This window comes from Amphiura filiformis, chromosome 17 (genome assembly GCF_039555335.1).
Source record: "Amphiura filiformis chromosome 17, Afil_fr2py, whole genome shotgun sequence".
NCBI classification, from domain to species: domain Eukaryota; kingdom Metazoa; phylum Echinodermata; class Ophiuroidea; order Amphilepidida; family Amphiuridae; genus Amphiura; species Amphiura filiformis.
Window position 1 is genome coordinate 14,628,590 of NC_092644.1, and position 27,361 is coordinate 14,655,950.

At 41.8% G+C, this 27,361-nt stretch overlaps 2 long non-coding RNA genes and 1 other non-coding gene across 3 annotated transcripts in view; 1 reads left to right on the forward strand and 2 right to left on the reverse strand.

Moving 5' to 3' along the window:
- Positions 1-27,361, forward strand: part of LOC140138219 (uncharacterized) — a 476,970-nt gene that overhangs the window by 15,263 nt on the left and 434,346 nt on the right. The window lies entirely within an intron of this gene.
- LOC140138210 (uncharacterized) lies at positions 3,482-26,831 on the reverse strand. Its single transcript, XR_011856971.1, has 5 exons — positions 26,578-26,831; positions 9,928-10,122; positions 9,197-9,295; positions 4,391-4,483; positions 3,482-3,738 (listed from the first exon to the last, which is right to left on the reverse strand). It is a non-coding gene; the product is annotated as an uncharacterized lncRNA (long non-coding RNA).
- Positions 12,228-12,301, reverse strand: Trnat-cgu (transfer RNA threonine (anticodon CGU)). The gene has a single exon. It is a non-coding gene; the product is annotated as a tRNA-Thr (tRNA).

Sequence of the window (27,361 nt, forward strand, 5' to 3'; positions counted from 1 at the left end):
GAGAATATTTTGTCACTGCCGAGAAACGACAACACAAAAATGGCGAAATATAAATCAAGCTGGAGTGGGCTGCTACTGCGAAGAAGATTCACAATTTCAGCTGTTTAATTTGAATTGTTACCAGTTCTAGCGCAGGAATATGTTTTAGACCAACACAGTCAGATTCAGAGCAATACTGACATGGTAAGCTTAAAAACAAACACTGACAGTGCGAAACTAGTCTTGGACCGCCGGCGCCTAGCCGGCCTAGTGCCGTGCGTACGGAGGCGTATCCCGATGCATGATGGCCTTAGAGTTTAGGCCTACATGTAAATCTTTTTACATGTACATCTTTTCACTAATCTTTGTACAAATAATCTATGAATGACATGAATGAAGGCAAAGTGGATTGAAGATACAACTTGAACAAATATACACTGACAACGAGTAAGCTTAAAAACCATGAACACATGGACCGCCTAAACCGCCTACCGTGCGTCCTACTAGGCCTTTCTCGCAACATGGTCATGTGTGGAGTTTTCATGTAATCTTTTAACAAATCAATGAACAAAAATCTATGAATGAAGGATATAAAACAAATATATACTGCCTTCATTCGAGGTACTGGTTAAAACTATGGTCCCTCGCTGAGATCAGTAGTACTATTGATCTCACCTCGGGCCCATAGTTTTGAACCTCTCATGGCAGTATATATTTGTATACTATCCCAGCTGGCACCTTTGTCCAAAAATGATGCACGGAACTCTATGTAGCCAGAAAGTGGCTTCTCTACTATAGAGTTACACACATGGTAACATTGAGTCAGACCTATCCAATAATTACATTTTCTTATGTCAAAATACAACACGAACATTCTACTTTCCATACGAACACTACTGTCGGTGCACTATTAAAATCTTGTGTTTTACATAAAAAAAATACACTGACAGCCAAACACTGGCTCTGTAGGCCTACTATCAAAAACTTGTACCTTACCAAAACAAATTACTGAAATAAATTTACTGGAAGAATTAATTAATTTCATTGATGTATTTTGTTTTCCTTCTGTAAATTTGTTATGGTATATATAAACATAAAAGGTTTTGATAGTACTGTGATAAACAAGGCGGTTCTCGAACCACGAGTCTCGCCTGCTTTCGTGACCACCTGCTTTTTACGATTACTTTTGGTAGAGGTAAATGAATTTGGTGGTTATCGGCTGGGCATGATTATCTGGCTGATATTTGACCTCAGATGACCTTGAAATGACCTTCCAAAAATTGGGCTTAAAATGTTGACTGTACCCACCAAGTTTCAAGCCCATACAACAGTTTTTACTCATTTGACCTCAGATGACCCCCGTGACCTTGAAATGACCTTCCAAACATTTGGCTTTTAATGTTGACTGTACCATCCAAGTTTCATGCCCATACAACAGTTTTTACTTAATTTGACCTCAGATGACCCCTGGTGACCTTGAAATGACCTTCCAAAAATTTGGCTTTAAATATTGACTGTACGCACCAAGTTTCATGGCCGTACAACAGTTTTTACTAATTTGACCTCAGATGACCCCTGGTGACCGTGAAATGACCTTCCAAAAATTTGGCTTTAAATGTTGACTGTACCCACCAAGTTTCATGTCCGTACAACAGTTTTGACTAATTTGACCTCAGATGACCCCTGGTGACATTGAAATGACCTTCCAAAAATTTGGCTTTAAATGTTGACTGTACCCACCGAGTTTCATGCCCATACGACAGTTTTTACTAATTTGACCTCAGATGACCCCTGGTGACCTTGAAATGACCTTCCAAAAATTTGGCTTTAAATGTTGACTGTACCAACCAAGTTTCATGCCCATACGACAATTTTTACTAATTTGACCTCAGATGACCCCTACATGACCTCAGTGACCTTGACCCACTAACCAATACAAACCATTTCTGTCTCGGGTCAAGATGCACCCACCCACCAAGTTTAAGGAACGTGCGACTCATAGTCTCCGAGAAAATAGGCGGAAGGCAAACTTTAACCAAAACTTTAACCAAATTTGTCACATACACACACACATACACACCCCCACACGCCCATACATACGGAAAAGTGATTATATAGTCTCCTGCCTTATCAGGCGAGACAAAAAACAGAGCATCATAATTACAAGGCACTTCTTGAACCACAAGTCTAGCCTGCTTTCATGATTACTTTTGGTAGCAGAAGTAAATGAACCTCATGACAATCTATGGCGATTTCCCCAAATGACCCCAAAATGCCTGTGACATTTTTTTACAGTGGTCGTTCCAACCAAATTTCATGAACCTATATATATATGGCAATTTGACCCCAGATTACCTCGATTGACCCCAAAATGACCTTGACATTTTTTGTCTTGCTACAGTGGATTGACCGTGACATTTTTTGTCTTGCTACAGTGGATGTTCATGAACCTACAATTTATGTTGATTTGACCCCAAATGACCTTTAAATGACCTTGAAATTTTTTGTCTTGCTACAGTGGTCGACTGGTCCTTCCCACTAAATTTCATGACCTTGTAACAATCTATGGCAATTTGATCTATGGCAATTTGACCCTGAATGACCCCAAAATGACCTTGACATTTGGTACACTCACGGAGCCCTTTCACTGGTTCAACCAGACAACCTCCTGACCCCCCTCGGAACCATGGGGGCGGCACAACATCTTCCTGTTTGACGTCATCAACATCTGTCATCGGAGGTGTCCTAGTACTACATTACTAGCAAAAACAATCTTCATAGCAATAACATCCGCTGAAGACACAAGTTGACCCAGTGAAAGCGCTCTGGTGAGTGTACCAAATTTGAGTATCGTAGAAGTATAATTTTGCTTTCAATTTACATTTACCGCTATGAATACAGTAAGCCAAAAAATTAAGGTACCAGTTATATTCACCCCCTGTATATCCTAAACAAAGACAGATATGTCAGAAGTGGAACCAGCAGTCAATGGCTGCATCTTTTAGCTCGAATTTAAGACCTCATTCGTTGAAATTGTTCAAGAAATAAAGACACAGCGATCCCGAAACCCACGGAAGATACCAATTTAAAAAGTTGCAGTTTGCTGTGTTAAATGCCCTATTGATTTGTACACAGAGCGCTCGTGAACTAGCGCTGCGCTGCCATTGATTAGCACGTTAAAACTAGCGTTGTGCTTTCATTGATTAGAACACAAAAGTGCAACTTTTGATTTAGTTTCTTCAGTAGGTTTTTAGATCACCGCTTTTAATTCTCAACCAATTTCAACACATAAGGTCTTAAATCAGAGCTAAAGATTACAGGTATTAACTGCTTGTTTTAATTTTGACATATCTGTTTTAATTTAGGATATACAGGGGTGAACATAACTGGTATCTTAATTCTTTGGCTTACTGTATACATCATTATACAAAAATGTATAGTTTTATATACTTTGGAAATACAAGTCAGAAATAATGATGCTCAAAAGGTCCATGTTCTTCCCATTACTCTGGCCTTTACATGCTGAAAAAGTCCAGAGTAGTTCATCAAGACCTGTGGATAGTTTAAAACACCACCAAAGACAAAAAATGGCTTTGAAAAACTTATAAAACACCTCTGCAATTGTTGATTCTCCACTCACTGGTATGCGATCAGAAAGAGCTGCTGTGTTTTCTTCTTAGTCTGCAGTGCCAAAATGAGTAGCTCTCTGTTAACCCTTCTCCTTCTGGTTTTGATGGCTGCTTCTACATCTGTCCTCTCCTATTAAAATGGAAAGAGTGGGGAAATGCAAGCAGTGAGTAATTGAGCCCAATGACATTCTTCTTTTACAAGCATGTTTGAAAAAGGTTAATCATCATGAACTACAAAAGCCCTTATATTTTGCACCTTAATTATTTTGATCCAAGCATTTATTAAATGTCTTTACACAACCCTTTACGAAGGGGTGGTCTCGGGGTGAATGGGTGAGGGTGGTGGTGGTCTTAATGCCCTTTACAGCCAATTATGGGTTCTGGAACAACCTCATGGAGATTATTTTCTGTGTGGAGATGCAAAACAATGCTCCATAATGATAAGATTAACACACAACAATAGAAATTGAAAATTGAATACTGTTAATTGATTGCAGCAATAAATTAAAAGACTCCTGTGGTCTACCCTGTTTTCGGTCTTTTTAACGTGTGTATAAGACAAATAACCTAAAGTCCCAAAGTAATGCTCGGGTGTGGTTTTGAACCCCGCCCCTCTTGTGCTAGACATACAGACAGCCACAACTTAGACAGCCAAGCTGTAGAAATGTGATTTTATATCTAATTTGCATTTACAATTTACATTTTAAATGTTCTGAAGGTGGCTTGGCCCCTCCAAAGGATTTTTACAAAGAACACACTGAGTAGGAGTAGATAACATCTACCTTTTCTTCAATATCTCTTTATTGGATATTGTTGCTGTTCCGACATCCTTTAGTCCATGCTGGCTGCAAAGTCACTTCTGAATAGAAATATTCCTAACAATAAAAAATAAAAATAAACTGATTCAACATGCTTTTGTTTTGGTAAGATCATAAAACAACCAACTCAGTTAAATACTTGGGTAATATGTATTACTCTTGACCAGAGCCCATTCAGGTAACCCTGTTGAAATTCACACTCAATGTATGGAAGATTAAGGCTATGTCTTCCATAGCCTCTATGTGTGGATTTCAACTGGAATAGCCCAATACAGGGACACACCACTAAATCAAGTTACTATTCTGTTATGTGTTGAAAGGTACCTAAAGAATTAATCATTTTGTCATGGTTACAACATCATCATCATTTGATCATTCAAAACACAATTTTTCTAAAGGTTTATGATATATTCTACCCTAAAACCACCAATTTTTTGGTAGTTGAGTTCGATTAGTTGGCTTGATTTTCGCAGTGGTGCATCGAACATGATGTAAACCATACCAAACACTGCAGTACAGTGCCTCCATGTTGTGACATCATGAATGGAACCAAAAACCTTCCTAAAATTTCAGAATTGTAATATTTTTGAATATTTTTATAGTTAGATACTGAGAAAAACATCCACAGAGCACAACTATTACAAACCAATGGGAACATCAGCCTTCATTCCAAACTTGTTTTTTCTTCATTAAAACAGGTATGGTCAGCAAATAGAAACACTGGTTGTTTTTTCTTCAGTCAGATAGGGTTGGACCTGATTTTTGATCTCTTAATGGGGGCAAAACAAGTTTTAAAACATCATTTTATATGATCTGCAGGCTTTCTTAACATATGAACATAAATTATCTTGACCATTAAAAGTTATGTGGTTCAAGTTTAAGTATGACATCAGGCTGATTCAAGTCATCAGCATATGCATTGCTACCTGCTACCTACTGAAGATAGCAACATTGAAATAGCATTGTACTATATAGCCTACAAATCATTGTATGGGCATGGACTGTCATCCTATCTGGACCTATTTTTAAATACTCAAAACCATTATAATACTTTGTCTTATAATTTTTGAAGGTGCCATCCCACACCCAGTATTCCTTTTTAAAAGCCTTTCTTGTTCAGAGTTTGTTTCTTAAATTATTCTTACTTTCAGCTTGTTGAACAAAGCTTCAGGGATTTCAATCCTGGGAGGAGATTACAGTTCATATTATGATCTGTTGCTTAGCTGTAAACTTGACTCCCTGTTTGATAGGAGGGTGGATAGCACTGTTGTAGGTTTCCTGAAGGGTTTCCTAAAATTGAGCCGAACACAGGACCAAACACTTTCTGCTGAGTCCTATTCCATATTTTGTTGATATTTTAAACCGGGTAATTTTCTCTTGAGATTGTTCTTCAGTGCCATGAATGCCTTTTTTTAAAGTCTGGTGCAGCTGTTATAATATTTTTGTCATGTTTTGAAATTAAGTATATTACAAGTTCACCCGAGAGTAACTGATAGTGATAGCAATGCTATTTGACCCCTGATGACTTTTTGACATGTTTCTGTCATATTGAGGATTCTTTATACCACTTTTAAGCCCAATTGGGCATACTCTAACATTTGACCCCCATATGACCTTTGACCTCGAGTGACCTCAGTTTGATTTTGTTCATGCTCCCTTGATATGGAGAATTACTTTCACCAAGCTTTAGCCAAATCAGATGAAGCTTAAGATTTAGCTCCTGGATGACCTTTGACCTCTGATGACCTCAATATTTATTTTTGTGCTCCCCTCATACTGAAGGATTCCGCCACAAAGTTTAAGCCAAATCGGGCAAAGTTTAAATTTAGCCCGCTATGACCTTGGTTGATTTCGATTTTGTTTTGTGCACATATATTCCCTGTGTGACAAAAGTTTTGAATCCAGCATACCCATATTAACCAAAATAATTTGTTTGCCAGCTGTTACGCGAACTTGCCACTTGATTGCTTTTATAAGTATGTACAATGTATACTATGGTTTCCGAGAGTGTGTGGTTCCCAGTAGTTTCTCTCCCTATGGTTAATATAGGTACACGGTCTGTAACACAAGACTATATAAATCTGTCGATTTGGTGCTTCATTTAGGGGTAGTGCAATAATTATGTGTACCCCAGGGGCGGCAAATTATAGGGGGGAAAAGATTTTTTGGCAGGCCAAAAGTCGGGCAAGCATTTCTTGGCTGGTCAAAAGGGGGGCTTAAGCGATTTTTGGCAGGTCGAAAGGGGGGGAAGCAATTTTTAGCACAAATATTTTGGGCACTGTCTCTATATTACGCCCTAAAAAGGAGTATGAAAACATTAGGAACACATTCAAATAGGCAAAATTTATTGCTCGATGTGCTCGCATTATACCACAAACGTTCGCCTAATGGTGCACCTGGGTTCCTTTAACCTTGATAGTAAATTTCATGTACAAATAGAGAGCCCCCTCCTCCAGACTTGTAGTACCCGTACTCTTACCCCTACCTGTACTCGAGTCCCAATTTCTGTACCCGTACTCGTACCCGTGGCTTCGGACCCGTACCCGAGAGATAAATCCAGCCCTGGCTACACAAAATGAACATGAATGCTGCACACAGATCTACACTGTAACAGCCTGTGCACACTGCCACCCATGTACATGTCTCATTCACACAATGACTGATCAATACAGAAAAAGACCCAGCAAACTGGGAAAACATTTCAAGATTTTTTTCTTTGTGGTGAATTTCAAGTTATCATGTTAAAATATCATTATTTTAGCTTTTATTAATCATTTTGATATTTTCCATTCAAATACACACCCCTACTTGTATGCTGCACACATGTAGAACTAATGATAATGTGACTGGTGTGACTTTTCCGCTAGCCACATGAGCTCACAGTGTACTTCTTGTGCCAGGCTTGGGCTAGTGCATCTGAGACAAATGAATAGAGAGGTCCTTACCATACAGAAATTTGGGATTTGATAAGAGATTTAAAGGAGTTTTAAAATATTAATAAAACATGAATATAATTATCCAGATGTGCATAATTAATGATAATAATTATAATGATTTAAGCTAATGGATAATCTGTTGGATGTGTATTGTGTAGATGTGCATGAATATACTTTGACAATTAATTTAATTCCAATTGACGGTTTAAGATAAATAATTTTTCCACATTGTACATGGATTGATTGGACTGGAATCGGACTGTGGTCAACTTCAAGCCCGAGTCCTATTTTTTGACCGAGCTGAGCTAAGCCTCTTAATGTTCAATTCTGAGCCGAGTCCGAGTCCAGCAAAAAGTGGACTTGAGTCCGAGTCCAGACTTGAAGCTACATCACTGCTAAATATACTAAAGTATGATGAAATTAGTATTGCACAGTCTGGGTGTCCATACATAGACATAGTTTTTTCACTTGCATCCCAAAATATGCCACATTTAGGCTAGATCATGAAAGTAAGCTTACTTCCATGGCTAGATTCACCATGACCACCAATATTTAAAGTCTTTTTGTACTTGTTTAATTAATTTGTTTATACTCACACCCATAATTGGACACATACCATATTTTGACATTGGATCCGCCCGTTGCACTGCACTCATGGAATGGGACCCGCACCTGCATTCTGTACTCATGGACTGGGACCCATACTGCACCCATGACCTGGGACCTGCTCAAGTACCCATACCTATGGTTTGGGACCCGCACCCATACTCATGGTCCGTACTCATGGCGGGTCCCATACTACAAGTCTGCCCTCCTCTAAAAATCCCAACAAGAATTAAGGGTATATGTGCCCTTATTTGCTGGTGAGATTTTTATGGGAGGGCACTTTTAGTTTGTGTCTAAAAGTCCATTTATGTCAAGAGAGCCCATAGCGCAATTAGGCGAACGTTTACAGTATGATAAGAGGATCTAGGGTTTTAAAATCGGGTTCCTCAAAATCTTAGTGTGTCAAACGGGGGGCAAAGATTTTGGGCACGACCAAGGGAGAGGGGCAAGCAATTTTGGCGGACCACTTTGAGAATTGACCACCCCAGGATACACATAATTATTTCACAGCCCTTAATACGGTGCTCATGGGACAGGTGCATAGCTCAAACTCTTTTAAAAGAACGCAATTTTGAGTGGTAAAAATATATAACTTAATTGTTTATTCGGTCATATTTTGTAGATTAAAGGTTATTTTCAGATTCCTTACCGACTGTAAATGAAAGCAGAACTTTTCCTATTTTGCCCAACCAATAATTTTCCCAGACATTTTCCTCAACTAACCAAATCTTTAATTCCCCTGAAAAACAGGGGCAGGCAGCCGCCACATTTTGGCTACCACTGCACACTCACAACATAAGTCTACATGTACATAGGTGTTGTTTTTGTCTGTTTGTGCCTTATAATTAGGCCAAATAGTTAAAAGAAGTATTTTGCATCCAAGCATCTTTTTTATGACATTTTTCCAGTAGGTATCTACTTTAAAAAGCTCATTCCCAAAACTGATTCCGATTTTGCCCAGCTGGTTCCGAAAATTGTCTTTGTGAGTTATGCATGATTACCAGATGTGTATTGCACTGCTCCATACATGTAGAGCACTGTGTTAAATTATGTTTTGATGTTATTAACATTTGGTGATATTTTTGCTGTAAACAAATTAATTTGCAAGAAATTTTTGTATAGACATTATTACATTACATTTTTTTTTTTTTTTTGGGGGATGAGGCTGTGAATCACAATGACCCTTTAACACTACAAAATAATAGCTCGTTCCCCCAGGATGACTCACCAGCTACGCCAAATGTCAGGATCTTGTTCATGTGGATCAATATTCTATCATATAGGCTTGACTTGAGGTCATCTCTGCATGCTGTTTCTGTAAAACTTTCTGGAATTAAGCACATGAAAAACACATGTAATAACCTTAAAGTCATAGTACGATCTTATAATATGAATTTGATTAATTTTTTTCAAACCTAATTTTTTAGCATATTTGTAATGTTTACACATGTCACAACTTGCACCTAAATGGAATCAGCCAAATTTCTTGTGTTTGTAGGTAAACAGAGCAAAGTTCGACATAAAGTCATAATTCAAAGAATTATGACTTTATGTCCTCCCATAGAACTGCGTGTTAAACGGCCAAAATAACAAGCAGTGTTTCTTTCACTTTACCTCGTTATTTCAGCTCAAAATTAACAGAAACCATTCCCGATAATTATTACTAGTATTATTTCAGCATTTTGAGTATATAATGACAAATTTAAAATTTGGAGGAATCGTACATTAAGCCTTTAAAGTGAAAAGGCTGTCAAACACAAATTGATGCAATAAAATCCTACATACATAGAAAAATGCAAATATTTTTGGCCGTTAATTTCATTTATGGCTGTATTCTCAGTAAGATGATGAAAGGTAGCAACAAAAAGCTGCTCTTGTATAACTAATCAATCTGTGTTCCAAAATTTTAAAACAACAGAACCGATCATGTTGTTTTACCAATATACAAAAATGTCTCACCCTTTTCGTCAGGTCTCATGCAGGATGTTGATAAGTATAACAAAGAAGATGAAGCCCTTCATTGTACACAGCGCTGGAGCAGGAAATATGGCAAATCACATCCTTCCAGTCCCAACTTTTTACACAAGTGTCCATTGAAATGCTCGGCTCTGGCACTGTATAGTACATTACTCCAGACCGTTCCACGACCGATGCCTATAAATAAAAAAAGAGGACAGCTATGGGTTCTCAATCTCAGGCTAAAAAAATTCCTAATGTTATGTCTCAAAGCCCATGTCAGTTTCAAAAACAAATGTGGAATGGGTTTTTTTTATTGAGATTTTTTAGTACACAGCATACATGTGGTTGACTCGCACAATTGAAGTACAATTATCAATTGTTTTATACCTAAATGCGAGTATCGAATCAAGTAACTTTTCTTCCAAATTTGACTCCGAATTTCATGATTTTATGGCAAAAATGCATGAATTTGCCGCTTCAACTGACATGACGCTAAGAAAAATGAATACGCTGGCGCTTTGAGACATATCATTTTTTAGCCTCATACGTAGGCCTACCTGTAATCAAATTTGATGCTGTGGTGCTCTTGATAGGCATGACCATATTGCTTCTACAACTTCGGGCTAGATCCTTTCAACTGAAAATTGACACCAAAGTCAACATTTGTCTTCACTATTAGGTAATTTTACACAGGGAAGTTATTCATGCAGTGATATCTAGATTTCATCCTGAATAATCACTTTTGTGAACAATGGATCTCTGTGGACATGGTGGAAAATGAGACACCACTTTTATACAGCATGCAATTTGCATTGTCAATGATAGGCTGCAGAATTTGACAAAAAATGGTGACATACATTTGCTTGCTCAAAAAGTCTAGCTTTGACTTTGATGCTCACAGATAGCTTTGCATTTGAGGCTATAGTTCAGAGTTATCAATACTGATGAAGCATGACACTACGTAAAGCAATGGAAGTTAAGAAGTGATCATCAAGATGGGTGATTGTATCAAAATGTTGCTCAAAATGCTCTGCAACTCAATAGACTGTTCAAAACAGGCAACCTTGCTCTAAAAGATCAAAATTCACTTCATGGAGAATGTTACAAACTGTTGTAATTAAATATATGTTTTGCTATTTTGTTTTTTCTGTAGGGATTATGTTTTAGACTATTAAATTTGGATATGAAAACTATAAAAAATACAGCACAAACAGACATCACTATGTGCATAATACAAAATATAAGAATTATACAGAAGTGACATACGATATAACACTTATAAAAAGCCGTCTCTTGACAAGGAGATCACTCCGATGCTAGAATCCCGCATGAAAACTCAGGTGAAATGAAGACAAATATTTCTAATTGATTTTGTGCGCCTTTTTCAAAATTTCAAAATGAACAAAATATAAGTAACTATGTTGTCATCAACATGACAGTAATATTCATGAGGAACAATTATTGCTCCCTCAAGAAAGAAATGGTTAACAAATGACTGGGTTTCATCACACAACCTTCTAGTAACTGTATCTAGAAATTTGTGAAAGTTTCTTGTAAATTTTTGCCAGGAATTAACAAGCTTTTTTCTATGGTTACTGACCAGCTCATTAGCGCTGTTCATCAGACATTGGGACATTCTTTACCGCTGGATTACTGCCCTCTGTTGATAACAGGGCTTCGAACTCTTAACAAGGCGATTGTTTAACACACAGCATTTACATGCACAGTTTACCTATGCATGATCCTGGAACCTAGGATTGATTGCAGATATCACTATTATCAGAACCGGGGATGGTCCCCCTTCTCTTTTCGAATAGCTCTGACACTTAAACGTGCACAGGGTTTGACTCTTCCTGTACACAGGACAAACAGCTTTACGTGACTTCCGAACTACGAGACGTCGCACACACACCACCTATATCTAGCACTTGCTAAGCAGTGTATGAGGGTGAGAAGAAATTCTACAATTTTATTCTGTAAAGTAACTGAACACAATTGTAGGATTTCCGACACTATAATCACATTTTGGGAGAGAATAAGAATTTCACCTAAGGCAAGCCCAAGGCAATGTTTTGGTTCTTGTCCTTTTTTTTTTAGATTTTTATTTTTATTTAGACTTTGGAATGATTTATGAAAACTTCATACATAAGGTTGTGCGCTATGAATTGGGGGCCAAATGTGTTACATACTAAACTAGAATTATGCCACGGAAAACAGTGGCATGATCGACGGAATTATATAAATAAACATTATTTTTCATCAGGTTCGCCAATCACAAAAAAAGGAGACAAGTAGAAAAGTGATCCCGCCTGGGAATCGAACCCAGGACCTCAGGTTTACGAGACCTACGCCTTAACCACTTGGCCACGGGAGCTTCATGATTAGGCTGGTTGAAATTCGAACCCATAAGCGGTCACTTAAACTTATCTCCTCCCCGTAAATAGCCCAGGGCCGTAAATGCAAGAAATAAATTGCCATCCTCCCTGTGAGGAAATATAACACGCATAAACAGTGGCATGATCGATGGGAATTATATAAATAAACATTATTTTTCATCAGGTTCACCGTCATAAGTAGAATTATGCCGCTCAGTAATTAAGGTGGCCCCCACAACAAAGGTTGGTAAATACAAAGAATACTATCAAAAGACCAAGTTTGCATTTGAGTTGCAGAGTGGAATAGCGGAAATGTAGGCAAAATATGCAAATCAGGTCATTAATATTCATAAATATGCAAATAATGTGAAACAAAAAGTATACAGCATGAGGCTGCCATACCTTATCACCGTGCCAAGTTTGAAGTTACTATGTGAGTGCGTTTAAGCTGCAGAGTGGATTAATGACAATGAAGGCCAAATATGCAAATGAACTCATTAATATTCATAAATATACAAATAACATGACACGTATACAGCACATGAGGCCACCATATACTATCACCATACCAAGTTTGAAGGTAATCTATAATTGCGTCTAAGCTGCAGAGTTGATTAATGACAATGTAGGCAAAATATGCTAATGAGCTCATTAATATTAGTCCCAAACAGAAATGTTTGGTAGACTCCTAACCTCGATCTTACCTTTCCTATATGTTGATTAAGATACTTCTTGCATCGATCCCGAGATGCAGAAAAAAACAATAGTCATTTTGTCCCACATAAATGAATAATAACAACAACAAAAACCTGACCCCCTGAGTGGACTCACCCATTTGGTGACGTCACACCCGATAATCATCCCTTATCCGACTTGGGCACCCCTGCTCGTCAAAACTTGTAGGGGGCGGCCGGAGTCCGGGATAATCAACATTTCTGTTTGGGACTAGACTCCGACACGATTTATCTTACCGCTTCCGATGTTGATTAAGATACTTCTTGCATCAACATCTGAACGATTGATCTAGCAAGTAACCGACGGATGGAGGTACAAGATTGGCCAGCATCTGATCAGGAATAGGATCGGGATTGGGTAGCACTGCACGGTTTTCTCGGGGTCTAGAATTTTTCCCCCACATCGGCCGGGATTTAAACCAGACCATGTGAATACAGACAAAAACCTCCGCACTTAACAAGTACGGTGGTTAAGAATAGAATAGAAACACTGGTGTTCTTACCATGCTGATTATTCTGAAGTGTCTGAAACACCTGATACCCCAACAGCATCACCGCCCCAGAACGGACCTGGCAAACCTCTCACCTGCTCTCTGATTTATGTTTTTGAGAAATAGTTGAGAAAGACGATGGGGTCATCCAGGACACTGCCTGACAGATCTCTTCAATTGGGATCTCCCTATGATAGGTCCAAGATGATGAGATTGACCTAGTTGAGTGGGCCTTGGGGCGCACATCTTTAGTCGCCCCTGAGTCCACTAACACCTGGACCAGCCACCTTGCTAGGGTTTGCTTAGCGGCTGGACCGTGGGGTTCTGGATGGGTAATAAATATGCGGTCATGAGTCCCTCTAAGGTTTGTGTTCGGAAGTGGTAGTGTTGCAGCACCTCACCGGGCACCACAACCTGTCTTCGGCTACTGACGAACCCTGCCCAATTCTGGGTATGGCGAGGGACGAGTGTCGGAATGCACTGCGCTCCTTTTTGGCTAGGAAATCGGGGCGCAGAAACAGAGTCGCTCCGTTGTTTGTAAACACGGAAGCTGACTTTGAGACCGCATGCAACTCTGAGCACCGCCGTCCCAAAGCCAATGCCAATAAGAAGGCCGTCTTAAGGGAAGGGGTATGAACGCTTGGACAGTTATTTATTGTGGACATTAGAGCACATCAGACATTGTCGGTGCATTCTGAATACGAAGAAGAATGTCATTCTGATATCAAATAATTTTGATTTTTGAAATTGCAATGTAATACACATGGCAAATCATTAAAAATTGATATTTTTGATATTTAACAGTACTCGAAGTAAACTTTATAAATCTGATGATTTATACTTAACATGTATGTAGGTGGGATGAAAAGCCGACGATCAATTGAAAATTTTGACCTTTCGTATTGAAGATATGGGTTTTTTTCCAAACACCAAAAAAATTAGGTCTTTTGGAGAAAAATCCAAATCTTCAATATGAAAGGTGAAAATTTCAATTGATCGTCGGCTTTTCCTCCCAGTTACATACACTTTAGGAATATATCATTAGATTTATAAAATTTACTTCGAGGACTGTTATATATCAAAAATTTGAAAAATATCAAATTTTTATAATTTGTCATTAAATTTGTATTATATCGTGATTTTCAAAAAATGCAAATTATTTGATATCAGAACGACATGCTTCGTATTCAGAATGCAATTCGATACGTCTGAGGTGCCCTCATGTTCCATAAAAAATACTGTCGAAACGCTCAAAACGCTCATTCCAGATCCCTTAAGAGTCACATACTTAAGTGTCGCTTTTGACAGGGGCTCAAAAGGATGACCCTAAATATACTCCAAAACTGTGTTGAGGTCCCATGGAGGAACCACCTTCCTTTCCGGCGGGCGTTCGTTGAACATACCGTCGAGAAGAAGACTTAGGGACCCGCTCTGTGTTGATGGTCGACCCATCTTCAAATCCTCGATGAATCAAGAGAATGGCTGACTTATAGTTGGCCACTGTGGCCTGCTGAAGTCCTGACCTGAACTTTTCTGTCAGAAACTCTGCCACTAGAGGCACAGGGGCTTTAGTGGGAGAGATATCTCTCTCACTGCACCATGCGTAGTAGGGAGCCAGACGCCAGCTATACGTACAGAGGGTAGACTCTCGTCTATCCCCGGCGATGAGAGAAGCAGCTTCTGATGAAAAGCCTCCCTCCGCTGCACGTTCCCTGATAAGGGCCATGCAGCTAACTGCAGGTACTCTAGTGGTAGACTTGGTACCTCTCCTCCGAGCATCCGGAGTAAATCTGGTAACTCGGGGAGCACTCGCGGCGAGTGGATCCACCATCGGACGAAACCACAGGTGTTTCGCCAGAACAGCGCCGATCAGAATGACGCTGCAGTCCTCCTCCCGATCTTGGTCACCACCCTCGTGAGCAGTGAGATCGGGGAAAGCGTATGCCGTCATCCTCCCCAGTCTATGGACAGAGCGCCCACGGCGATTGCCTGAGGGTCCACAACCCTCGAGCATTACACCGCAGTTGATGATTGCGATGAGATGCGAACAGATCTATCGAGGGTGGTACATCACTCGAAGATCGCCTGGACGACCTCCTGCGAGCAAGGGACCATTCTGTTGGTCCCGGCACCTTTCCTCATGACAGATCGTTCCGCGAGGATATTGGTGACGCCCGCTATGTGCATCGCTCTCAACATAATCTGCCTGGACATGCACCACCCTATCAGGCGAAAAGTGCGTGCAGGCATAATGAGGTGACCTGGTGCCCCTTGTCTGTTGAGGTAGGCCACCACGGTTGTGTTGTCCGTTTGGACAACGATATGAGATCCCACGATCATCCTCTCAAAGTGGTGGAGAGTTCTCTCCACTGCCCATAGTTTGAGAAGATTGATGTGGGACTCTGTCTCTATGGCCGACCATAGGCCCGAGACTTAGTCCCCATGGATGTGGCCCCCCCCAGCCCTGCTTTGACGCATCGGTTGTCACCATATGACATACCGCGGGTGCAGGAAACTTGACACCCTGGGTCAAATTGGGCTGATGGGTCCACCACCAGAGTTCTCTCTCACGATCTCCGACATCGGAACCGCGAGGGATATCAGGTGACGACTGGGCCTGTAAAAGGTGTAGTTGGATAGGCCTCATGTGAAACTGGTAGTACGGTACGAGGTCTACCATACTGGACATAAGGCCCAACACCTTCATCCATGCCACAGCGGGTGCCGTCTCCGACTCGGCCAAGAGTCGTGCACACCTCGCCATGTTTGTCACCCTCTCGGTGAGGGCACCGCGATCCCTCCTTGAGGTTGATCTGGCGCCTAAGAATAGTGGTGTCGGCGTCGGAACCAAGTTGGATTTCTTGATGTTGATCAGAAAACCAAGGTCCTGCACCGTCACGGACTACCAACTCCATGAGACACGCTGTCTCCAGTGGGGTGCGTCCGTAGATGAGCCAATCGCCTAGGTAGCAACAGATGTTGACACCCCTGCGCTTAAGATACGCTACCATCGCTCTGACCAGGAGCGTAAACACTCTGGGAGAAGTGGACAGGCCGAATTGCAGGGATCAAAACTGGTAAGTTTGACCCTGTACCTTGAAGCGCAGATACCTCTGATCTTGAGGTGCGATCGGCACGTGCAGATAGGCGTCCGAGAGACCTAGCGATACCGCCCACACACCCTTGATGGGGCAGGCTAGCACCGAAGCGAGAGTCTCCATTCTGAACCTCTTGGGCCTGATGAACTCGCTTCAACGGCTTGAGGTTCAAAATGGGCCTCAGTCGTCGGTCTTCTTTGGAACCAAGAAGAATGTGCTCCAAAACCCCTTGGTGAAAGGGGGGTAGACCTGGACAATCGCCCGCTTCGTGCGAAGCTGAGTGACCTCTGATAGTAGTGCCCGACGCTGGGGGCTGTCTGACGGCACTGTGGACCTCTGAAATGTGCAGGCGCATGAGGGGGGACTGGTGAACTCCAGTCTGTAACCCCCACTCACCACCGACAATACCCATGCGCCCGGAGAGATGGCTTGCAATAAGCGGCCGCCCACTGGGGGATCCCCCCTGTGGGAAGTCCATCGCCCGCCGGCAAGGACTGTCGACCGCCGTGCCCTCAGGAACGATCTGACTTGCTCCCCTGGGAAGAACGGCTCTTCTTGGGGGCTTGCCTGATGATCCTGCGCCTCGCGGCGCTTCCCAGTCTTCTTGGGTGCTGCAGAGGTAGCCTCGGCCTTGGGTGTAGTCGGTGGTGCACGACCTGCTGAAGCCGGAGCCGACAAGGTTCAGCAACAGTGGTGGCGATGCTAGAAACTTCGGATGAGCGTGCGAGCACGCTTTATCAATGAGCTTCAGCTCCTCCTCCCATTGGGGGAGTAAGATCCGTGCGCCTTAGCCGCTAACGGCAGGCAGAGGAGAGGAAGAGCATAAGCATGTGGCGTCGTAGCTCCAGTGAGCTTGACAGCCCTACAATATCTACCCTTGAGGTCTGCCGGGAATGCGAGTGCGGGCGACCCCTGTGAAGAAGCACTAGCTGGGCATCCTACTGAAAGGATGCCCTGGTCCTCCTGGACGGACTCCTCCTGAGAGAAAGCCAGGCCCAGACCTTGGGCCACATGGCTCAGCACCTCAGAGGTGTCCGCAGGTAGATCAGTGCTAGTGATCTCCTCGTGAGGAAGCGGGGAAGGATACCCGTTGTGTCATCATCAGACTCATCAGACTGTGATTCACTACTGGTTTCGACTACCGACTCCTTTCCCTCGCCGTCAGACTCCGACTCATACTCTGATGAGGACGAAGGCTGTCGACGGCATCTGAAGGCGGGACAGAAGGCGCTGCCACCGTGTGGCTTGCCAACTGCCTGCCAGCAGAAGAGGGAGTACTCCCGCTAGACCCTGAGGTGCCTGCCATAGCATCCCTGGGTCCGCGCACTCTTGTGGCTGTCGCCCCAGCCATAGCAGCATGTGGCCTACACTGAACTAGATCTGGGTTAGCCACCCGCCGCCCGGCCTGGGTAACAGCAGGTGGTACCACCTGACCATCGCTAGGTGGCTCTTGCCACGGTACTAGACCGTGGAAGAAACCACCATGCGGCGGGTACCACTGGGCATACCCTGTCGGTAGCTGACCCTGCAAGGATCCGCCACCAGGGAAACCCCACGGTACGGTAGTACCAGCACCGCCTCACCCGTTGCCCCACAGACTGTGGAAACCAGGGCGGGTACTACGGTACCTGTGTGGTCCCAGCGTAGGTACCTGTGAGGGCTCCCGGCTGTGCACCACTGTACCCATGCCTCACTGCGTTCCCCGCAAGGGGATCAAGCTGTGTGCTCGGGTACCCCGTGGTACCGGCTGTTCCTTGGCTAGAGGAAACCTGCCGTGTACTACGGGCAGCAGGCCGTGGATATCCCCGGTCAACCACCTCGCCACCCGAAAGGGTAGCATCGATCAATGGAGCCATGCTCTGTTGATTCAGCGGTGATTGACCATAGGATCTATTGATGACAAATGGACCTTTCACGCCCGCTGGCTCTCCAGGACGAAGGCGGTTGTTGACCAGACAAGCTGTTCACGCTACCGTCCCTGGCCTCGGAAGCCTCGCCCAAGGTCGCTGTGTGGTGGACCACTCACCGCAGCTATGGGCGCATGCATAGTAGATACTACTGATGTCAGGCACATTACTACTGACTGTACTGTCGCTATCCTGCGAGGGACTGCAAACCCAACCCCTGAATAATCGCCAGCCGGTCCCGGAGGACAGCCGGCAGCTATTCTAGGGCCCAGGGTATCACTCGGAGGTCCTGCCATGGGACGGCTCCGTGCGACAACCCCAGTTGGTTCTCCAGGGACTACACCCACGGCGCTAACCGCGGTATCATCTATGCTGAACCCATGCACGCTCTCTCGACCCTTGCGAGGAACGAGAGGTGTGCTGCGGATCAACCCAGGCAAGCCCAGGGTTCCACTGGCACACTGCATGCTACAAATCAACCCAGGCAAGCCTGGGGTTCCGTTGGCACGCCGTATGTTAGGGTCCGACCCAGGCAAGCCCAGGGTACCCGCAACATACTGGCCGTCACTGGCTACCACCAGGGGTGCTGGACCCATAGTCTCGCCTGTAACAGACGGGTGTCCTCCTGCAAGAAACTCGGTAGAGTTCTCGCAGGAGGACTGGTGCCCACCTGTTAGGGTAGGTACCGCCCTGCTGCCTGCTACTCGAGATGTCAAAACTTCCGCTGGCTGCTGGGCCTTGGGACTCGCCTGCTTGCCCAGGACCGGAGCCCCTACGGTAGCTCTAGTGTGGCTCTTGGAAGCAGCCACACCTGAATCTACCAGGTCAGCCTTACCTGCAGCTTTGGTAGATTTCTTTGTCTTCATCTTGTCTTTATGACGGTGACGAAGTCCCAGCCGTGTGCTGCTTTCCAGGTCGTCAAGTGCGATTCCGAGAGACCTATACATAATGATGAACATTTATTATGTCTAGAACACTCCCTATGAGTGTACTAGGGACGGGCAGGACCGACAGGGCCTGGACATAGTTAGGAAACTCGGGAGCGCTAACGCCACCCCCCCTGAACACAATACTCAAAGCCCTGATAAGCAAACCCATGCACGGTGGCTGGCCGCTGATGTTAGTGTTATGGGAATATAAAGGGGATAAAACACAAACGATCTGTCAGGCTTTTGTCCCTTCGGACCCCACCGAAAAAATCGTAACTACTGCGTCATCGAACGGGTTCTGAAAGATATAACGATAGAGCACACCATAAACATAGCGATAAAAACACCCCATACATGATACACAAGAATGTACTGCACGTAAATATCTCTGCCGTAGACCAAGTTGGATAAGGGATGATTATCGGGTGTGACTTCACCAAATGGGTGAGTCCCCTCGGGGATCGGGTTTTTTTTTGTTTGTTATTATTCATTTATGTGGGACAAAATGACTATTGGTTTTTCCGCATCTCGGGATCGATGCAAGAAGTATCTTAATCAACATCGAAACGGTAAGATCGTCCGTGTCGGAGTCTCATAGATATGCATTATATAATGTTACACAAAAGTATACAGCACATGAGGCCACAATATACTATCACTGTACCAAGTTTGATATAATATTGGATGGCTGAGCATGATACCATAACATATCGGATGAGTCATAAAAATATCGGACGAGCCAACAGCGAGTTCGATATTTGTATGACGAATCCGATATGTTATGGTATCATGCGAAATAAGCCATCCAATATTATCATTATTAGGTTTTCTTAACTCCTAATAACCCTGAAAACATAATAATGAAGTTGATCGGTGATTGCGTAAAAGTTGCAGTGTGAATCAACGGAAATGAAGTCAAAATATGCAAATGAGCTCATTAATATTCATAAATATGCAAATAATGTGACAAAAAACTGTACAGCACATGAGGCCGCCATACCCTATCACCGTACCAAGTTTAAAGTTGATCTGTGATTGCGTTTAAGCTGCAGAGTGGTTTAATGACAATGAGGGTCTAATATGCAAATGAACTCATTAATGACCGCTTATGGGTTAGAATTTCAACCAGCCTAATCACATGAAGCTCCGTGGCCAAGTGGTCTCGTAAACCTGAGGTCCTGGGTTCGATTCCCAGACGGAATCACTTTTTCTACTTGTCTCCTTTATTATTTGCGACAGCGAACCTGATGAAAATTAATGTTTATTTATATAATTCCTGTCGATCATGCCACTGTTTTTCCGTGTTGCACTCATTAATATTCATAAATATGCAAATAACATGACACATAATACAGCACATGAGGCCACCATATACTATTTCAACGTACCAAGTTTGATGGTAATCTGTGATTGCGTCTAAGCTGCAGAGTTGATTAATGACAATGTAGGCAAAATATGCTAATGAACTCATTAATATTCATAGATATGCATTATGCAAATACTGTTACACAAAAGTATACAGCACATGAGGCCACAATATACTATCACTGTACCCCGGTACCAAGTTTGATATAAAATTGGATGTATTGAGCGTGATACCTGAATTTATCGGTCGAGCTAGAGTTTATAAATATCATGCGAGACGTAGTTGAGTGTGATATTTGAAAACTCTAGCGAGATCGATAAATTCAGGTATCATGCAAAAGTATTCGTCCAATTTTATCATTATTATGTCTTCAGAATCTTTTTTTGGTCAAAAACATGATTTTTAGTAAAAAACAAGATTTTTGGTCAAAAATGTGATTTTGCTTTAAAAAAAATGATTTCCGCTCAACAATGTGATCTTGTTTAAAATGTGATTTTTGGTCAATAATGTAATTTTTGGTCAATAGTGTGATTTTTGGTCAATGAAGTGATTTTTGGTCAAAGAAGTGATTTTTGGTCAAAATGTTGACTTTTGTTTACAAAAAATCATACCAAAAGAGACATACCGGTACATGGCAACTTGTGCACATAAAGTATATGAACTATGCACTCTATGAAGAGGTTACAGATATGAAAAAACCCTGTAGCTCCCAAGCGACCGATACACATAATGAAGTTGATTCATCAAAACCCTATAAACTGGCCTCAAAAAGAAACTTATAATTTTTCACAAGGTCATATCTTAAAATCCTCTACATAAAAATGAACAAAAATTGCACACAGGATTACTTCAATACTCTACTCTAAACACTGGTCAGTAACCAAACAGTTGTCCAACTGACACAACAGCAAAATGCACTGACATGCAACACCTTCCTGGACCACATTCACAGCGCAACAGATTTCTTTGGCTGGGTTCCAATTATTCGCCTGTACATTAACAAAAATTACACACAGGATTACTTCAATACTCTACTCTAAACACATGTCAGTAACCAAGCAGTTGTCCAACCGACACAACAGTAAAATACACTGACACGGAACAGCTTCCTGGATCACATACACATGCGAATAATTGGAACCCAGCCAAAGAAATCTGTTGCGCTGTGAATGTGTTCCAGGAAGGTGTTGCATGTCAGTGCATTTTGCTGTTGTGTCAGTTGGACAACATAAAACAATGAAGTAAATGTCAGCAGTTGTTTGTTACCAGGCTGTTTTTCTATCAATTTTGAAAATGTCCATCATTTTCCTCTCTCTACTTTTTCCTCTTTTTTTCTTATGCGCTTAGGGCGGGGGCCCAAATAGGGTTTGCCAGTCGGAACGAAGAAATCATTACTCCAAAAATGATTGCAAATTATATCCACTAGGCGGTTACCCGTATTTGGCGGTTCTCGGCTGTCGCGATTACCTGGCTGATGGTGACTGTACTCACCAAGTTTTATGCCCATAGGACAGTTTTTACTAATTTGACCTCAGATGACCCCTTGTGACCTCGAAATGACCTTCCCAAATTTGGCTCTAAATGTTGACTGCACCCACCACGTTTCATGCCCATATGACAGTTTTTAGTAATTTGACCTTGGATGACCGCAAAAATGACCTGCCAAAATTTGACTCTAAAAGGTGACTGTACCCACCAAGTTTCATGCGCATACGACATTTTTTACTAATTTGACCTCAGATGACCCCTGTGTGACCCTGGATGACCCCAAAATGACCTTCCAAAAATTTGACTATAAAAGTTGACTGTACCCACCAAGTTTCATGCCCATACGATAGTTTTTACGAATTTGACCTCAGATGACCCCTGGATGACCTCGGGTGATCTTGGCCCACTAACTGAAACAAACTTGTTCTGTCTGAGGTCCAGATGCACCCATCCACCAAGTTTGAGGAACGTATGACCCCTAGTCTCCGAGAAAATAGGCGGAAAACAGTTTTTACTAATTTGACCTCAGATGACCCCTGGGTGACCTTGACCCACTAATCAATACAAACTTGTTCTTGTTATGTCCTAGGTCAAGATGCACCTACCCACCAAGTTTCATGCCCATATGACAGTTTTTACTAATTTGACCCCCAGATGACCTCTGGTGACCTTGACCCACTAACCAATACAAACTCGTTCTGTCCCGGGTCAAGACGCACCCACCCGTCAAGTTTGAGGAACGTGCGACCCCCAGCCCCAGAGAAAAACAGTTTTTACTAATTTGACCCCTGGATGACCTTGGGTGACCTTGACCCACTAACCAATATAAACTTGTTCTTCCTCATACCAAGCTGCACCCACCCACCAAGTTTGAGGAACGTGCGACCCCCGGTCTCCGAGAAAAGAGGTGGACAGACAAACAGACACACAAACACACAAACAAACAGACAGAGTCTGGTGAATTATAGTAAGATTTGTAATCATTTCCCACCACAAAATATGATATGACATAATGAAACAATTAACACTGAAGACACCCTATGGCACCTGCTACAACTTGAGAACAAGTCCTCAAACCTCAAATTTGTAGTTTCTACAACTGACCCATAGAATCTCACTTCAGACCTTTGAAGCAGAGAAATCAGTGGAACTTAGTTGTAGCGATGGGGGGAAAATTTGTTCGAAAATTCTAACTTAAGTATGCACAACCGATAGCTTGTGATACGAAAGATAAGGTGCAAGTATTTGTGCTCATGTCACGTACCTTGTTTGGCACATGTACACGGTTGTCATACAGGGCCCAATGTCATGCATATCGTGTCGTTGTGGACTTGTGGATAGTAGATAGATTACTCGATCAAGGGAAAATTCTAGTCCTAAACCTGAAACATCATATTCTGAGGTGCGGAAGTATACCAAATTGGTGTCTTATGACCTTTGACATTCTTTTGTGGCGAGTTACATGGTCTTTCAATTCACCCCGAGTGTCCTTGACAGGCATGACTATGCTTCAGTGCCGGTCATGAAAGAATTCAAAAGATAACCTCTGCCCCAATAAGCAAGTTCGATAATTCAGAACAGAGTGCATTGTGGGTGAAAGTCTGTTGGGATATCACAGCCAGGCCTCACACAGTATTTCAATGGTGACGAACTTTGCACTTTTCAAAAAACCTTTTTGATTTTTTTTTTTGCAAGTTGTTGGGTCTGATTGTCCCCGGGATTGTCCCCATAGAACTTTTATATAACATGCAAAGATAGTTTGAACCTATCCTGGAAGCACTAACGTTGTAAATGATGAATAAAATCACAAGAATTCCTGATCGGTCAAAGTCCATTCCCACAGCCGTCTATGGGAGGATTGTGTTATTATATCCCCAATACTGGCCAAGAATATTACCCACAATGCACTCTGTTCTGAATTATCTAATTCGCTTATAATCTCAGGCTATTGTCTGCACCTCGGAAGATGTATGGTAAGAACTCAGTCCTCAAATGATAGTCATATAACGACTAGCTCGAGAAGTCTAGCCAAGAATTTGCTCACCGATAGCTTCACATTCTAGGCTAGAGACCATTGCATTCACAATCTAGTCAGATTCGCTGGAGCGTGACACCATGTTAAAGCAATGGAAGTTCAGAAGTAAATATAGCCGATCACGACAGGCGATTGCATCAAAAATGTTGCTAAAATTACACTTCAACAAAATTTTAGACTGTCTAAAATATGCAACCTTGCTAGAAAGGTACAGTTGACTCATCGAAATAACTTTCATCCAAGTTTTAACAAATAACAAAATAAATAACCTCCGGTGCAAAAACTTGCACCGCTGTCCGACCGAAAAACGATAGTAACGCTCTCTAGCATCGAATGCGTAACTATCGTGTGCAAATTCAAGCTAGAGTTTTCGAGTAAATAACGACCAAAAGATAAGTGACTATCATTGAGGACTGAGTTCCGCAGTCTAGGAAAATACATGCGGTCGTGTGTCTTGAGCTCGCCACCAAAAAAAGGTGGCGACGTTACATTTTGCCAAAGTCGACTCAAAACAAATGATGATATCTCTGTCAAGCAAGAAGTTATTGTCATGCTTGTGGTCTCATTTTATTGCTAAATAAAATGCACTTTCAACCCTGTAAAAAGAAATACTTGAACTTTTTTAATACTGATCGACACTGTGCTTCATAGAATTCAGAATGGGCAGGGTGGTGGTGGTGGGGATGTGGTGGTGGGGATGTACACACAAACTCTATGGGATTGGTATTTTTAGTGCGTAATCTGCTTCTGTAAAGGCTGTATATTGGATTTGGACTCTATTTAGCATCTAAAAATCTCATGGCCTTACAGCTAAACAATTCTACTAATTGTTTTTAATCATTTATGATTGGTTTAGTCTAGAAAATACAAACTTTTCCATACAAAACTACCCGTTGTCATATTAAACACTGTAGTAAGTATTAAAATGTAGATGTCTTCAAAATCTAAAAGTTACTGTAAAATTTTAATTACTTATCCTATCATAGTCAAAGTATAGATTTTCTGAAGGGAAATTTGACGAGGAATCTAAATGTGGCCATATTTTTTCTGTATGGGTTAGGGGGAAAATGTTTAGGTTCAAAATATGTTGAATTGTAAAAAAATCTAACATAGGCCTACTTTGGGACACCCTATATTCCAAGATTACCAAACAGCTGTGATTTTGGTTTCTTCCAATGTCAGTTGGCTCTCCATATCCTCTAACCAAATGAATGTTGTTTACTTCCAGTTTATTACTGTAAGTTGGTAATAAGCAATGCATTGAGCGACCCATTTTTTATCAAAATCTTTTTTATTCCACCCTGTATAACTTGCAGGTCACCCTGTATAATGAGTTGAAATGTATATATTTGAATTGCTTATGCCTTCAGCTTTCCAAAAATGTATACTTTTGCTAGTTTATAGGTAACCTAGGCAAACCTTAGGTAACACATTTACTAGTCAGCTTAATTCACCGAGACCGGGCCCCAACACAATGCATATTTACATAGAAATTTGAATTTTTTTTTCGAGAATAGGTGGGTGTAGGAAACCTACATAAATATGTTTTCTATACTTCACTTGACCCAAATATATGATTTTTATGGTGATAATCAAGTCGCACATGGAATTTTAGAGGATTTTGATAGCAGTTCCATTAAAAAAGCTGTCATCGCCATGAGACTAAGATCTAGAAACACCCCCGAAATGCCGTTTTGGGGAATTTTGCTACTATCTTTTTGATGAAAGTCAATCTTTGACAAGATGTAACTTTGCTACGGAAAGTGCTATGAAAAAAAGGTTTTCAGTTTTGGCTTAGTTTACTCAAGGGCTTTAATTTGATATATAAAACGATGCAATTTGATGGCAAATTGGAATTCACCTAGGATACCTATAGTTTAGGGTTGATGATTTTCTTTCTTTCTTTCTCCCTTTGTAGTGCTGCAGACTTCAAATAAGCGAAGATAACTCGCATTGTCGAGATAATCTAATTAGAAACCCGGTTGGTATAAAAATTCATAATATTTGTCATGTAACGCTAAGGGTGGCGAGTTCAGGACACACGGCCATGCTAGCTTATTTATAGCTAGTTTATATATAGCCCGAAACCCTCCCGGAAACCCTCAGTCGTCTTCTCTACGGCTACCAGTGACATCTCCGTTGTGCGAGGATAGGAAAGAAAAGGCCATGCATTTCGGGCTAGTACTAGTAGTATTTATATGCTAGTATAATATAAATTTAAGCTTACCTCAGTGACACAGTGCCAGTGGTCATTGCATCAGCATGTCAGTGACCAAGTACATGTACATGACCCCATCAGACATGTCATGTGTACTGCAATTCCATCATACTTGTCTTTCGGGTCTGAATGTGCTGGTACTGAAGACTTTACACATCGGCTGATTCGGCTCCTTAGTAATACTAACCGCCAAACAAACAATTTATTTTGAACGAGAAAACGAAGTTCGCATTGTTTATCTGTGCAGTATCTAGCTAGTCCGACGAGTAGGACCTTTTATTTCTAAGTTACCAGAGTGTACCAGACTATACACATTTCACACTATGATCACTATCTCACATGGCGCAAGAAAGACGAATCGCGAAAGTCCAGTGACCGCGCCCCCCAAAATAAGGAGCAATTAGTGGACTTTTGTGGTTAATCTTTCTTGAGCGATCAGAGTTAGAGTATGGTTGGTAAACTAAGAAAAAAACAGGTCCTACTCGTCGGACTATATCTAGCCTCTGCCACGAGTACTGATGCTGCACAGAATAACCGGAAATAGAAATATGGGAATTCCCTTTACAGACCGACTCACTTTGAATATTCCTACACTATCCTACACTACACATGCGCATCGATACTTTCGTCGCGAAGATACTTACGGCTCAACATACGTTGTTCGTCTCATCAGTTCAATTCAGTTAATGACCGATTCAGTATTGTAGACTAAAGGCAATGAATAATTCAACACTGTTTATTGATTCGCTCAATCCACAGACAACTCATCAGTTTCATGTGCGATGGAAGAATG